Genomic DNA, 2,845 nt, shown 5'->3' on the forward strand with positions numbered 1-2,845 from the left:
GTCAAAGACACTTTTAAAAATTTGTTAAACATTAAATCACCTAATATTTAAGTCATTCATCATCATTAAAATAATATATAAAAAATTAGCCCCACACTAAGGCCTGGCTTGCAAAACTTACGAAAATGAGAAAGTCCTACTTAACCGACTAAAATGGAAAGAAAAGAGAACAAAGAGAAATTCCTATCCAACCGACAAAAAATATTTCCTTTCTTGAATATAGTGGTACTACCTAAATTTGAAGAGTAAAATCTAAATGGTGACAGAAAAAGAAAAAAAAATTAAAAGAAAGAATTAAAGGAAAAGAAGACATCATTGATCATACATGAAACTATGCAAGTTAAATAGAAGCTCATGGATATGGAGCTTTCAGCAAAAATAGTTAGGGGTTAAATTAAATAATCAATAATCAATTTCTCTATAAAGAAAAACTTGTATTACCTCAACAAAATCATGAATGAATAATGAATGCTTTTTAATAAGAACGGGTGAGGTAAGGCTCTATAATAATTGGAGTGGGCCTCTTTAATTAAATGCAATAACTTTCTAGACTTGAAAGAAAATATATATTACTATTGGGTAAATATTTTTTTCATCTTGGCCTTTTTTTCTATCAAATATATGGCATTCTAGTTATCCTTAAACTTTAATTAGATCATTGTCCATTAATAAAATTAGACAAATTGTCTTTTATAATCGATTGGCAACGGATTACTCGTCTGATGGAGTATGACATGTCAATGCCAAGTGCCAAGTGTCAACTCCAAATAATTACAAGGACTAAAAATTCTTTCTTACAAAAAAAAATAATAATAAAAAAATTTTTTCTCTTCTTCCCTTTTTCTTCTCTTCTCCTTTTATTTCTCCTCTTCTTTTTTTTTCTCTTCGGCCAGTTACCATCATTTCCGTCACCATTATCATCAAGCTTCACCTTCACGACCATCATCTTGGCACCACCATCACCAAACCAACCTCTCTTTTCTTCTTCTTCCTTTTCTCTTCCTCCTCTTCTTCTCTTTTTCTTCCTCCATCGTGCCATCTCCAGAACCACGATCTTCTCCCTCTAATTTGCCACCAATAGTAACCACCACCATGATTCCCTCTTCTTCTTCTTCTCGTCCTCACCCAACCTACCTCAATAGCTCACCCTAAATTTTCTCGGCATCACCAAAATTTTCGCCGCTTTCACCATCCTTTACGCTACCACTGCTAACAACTTCCTCTTCCTTGACTCGTAAGCCGTCCAAAGGCCTTTGTCCTGCCTCATCCTCAGCAAGCGCTACAAGAGTCTGGTGAGACATTCAAGTTTGTTGTCGAGGTTTTCTGGTTATCCCAAATTTTTGTTTTTTTTTTTTTGTATATATGAAGTGTATGCTAAATTGTTAATGATGTATGAATTACTAGGTTTATGATATTGTCAAGGTTAATGCAGAAAGAATTTTAAGGCTGTGGAGGTAGATAATAATGATAATGGATCTGAAGAAGAGAAAAAAGAAGAGGGGGAGAGAGGAGGAAGAGAAAGAAGATGAGAGAGTGTTTTAGTCCCTATAATTATTTGGAGTTGACACCTAACACTTGGTATTAACACATCATATTCCACCTGACACGTCAGACAAACAACTCGTTGTTAATCGGTTGTAAGGGTCAATTTGTCCAACTTTACTGATAGATAGGAGTCTAATTGAGGTTTAAGAATAATTATGGTGCGATATGTCTCAGAAAAAAAGGTTAGAGACCAAAAAAAAATATTTACTCTTACTATTAAAATCAACATAATTATAATTTAATGACAGCGACATGACGTTCCTTCGAAATTTTAACATCAAAATTTCAACAATAATCTTAAATTGATTGATCTACTCTATAAAAAAAATCTTTGTTTACAGAAAAAGAAAAGGGAGAAATAATTGGAATATTGTTCATTATTGGTTTGTTAGGTCACTTCAAAATTTAGAAGCTCTCCAAAAGGAGTCGATGAACAAAAGAGGAATTGAATTTCAACATTCTTGCTCGACAACTTAACTAAATGTTAAATGTTANNTGTACACTAAATCAGTTATTATTGTAAAATATATATATTAAAATATAAAATATATATTAAAAATAAATTAAATTATATATATTTGTATAAAATATATAATGATTGATTTTAATAGTTGATTTAATGTATAAATAGCACTTTTTTCCCCCCAAGAGTGAGAGGTGCATAGTGATTTCGTGACCCTTCCATGGAAGAGGAGGGACACTGGGTTTATATGACCATTGATTGTTACTTGCTGGTGAAACTGATTGCAACACCCATGTTATGTGTCCCTTTATTTATTTATTTAGTTGTCTTCTTTCTCTTGCCTCATTACCAAACCTATATATGTTTGTTCAATCACTCACACAAAAATATTCTAAAACCTTAATCATTCTCTTTTGGATATACTGTGGGCAATACGTTTTCCACCGTCACTAACTTTGATGTATGTGTTAGCATGGATCCTTCTAATTTGATTGATGTTTTTGTTAATCCAAATTAATTTATTAAGACTAATTAATAAAATAATCTTCATGGTTGCCACAAAGATAAGATAATCCACCAATGTGAATTTGACATGTCCTTAATTCAATTGCATTCGGAAGGATGACATCAAATGATGAAACGATAATGTATGATAAACAAATAAAAAGTTAATTAGGAAAAAGACAATGTTAAGGAGCTCATATTCCATTACTTTATTCCCAAGCTTCAATTATACTCCATTTCACTTTCCTTTTTCTTTTCAGGAGCTGTCTAGGATGGTAAAAATATATTTTGGTGTTTAAAAGACTAAAATAGATAATAAAATTTGTTGAGTTT

This window comes from Arachis ipaensis, chromosome B01 (genome assembly GCF_000816755.2).
Source record: "Arachis ipaensis cultivar K30076 chromosome B01, Araip1.1, whole genome shotgun sequence".
Classification (NCBI taxonomy): domain Eukaryota; kingdom Viridiplantae; phylum Streptophyta; class Magnoliopsida; order Fabales; family Fabaceae; genus Arachis; species Arachis ipaensis.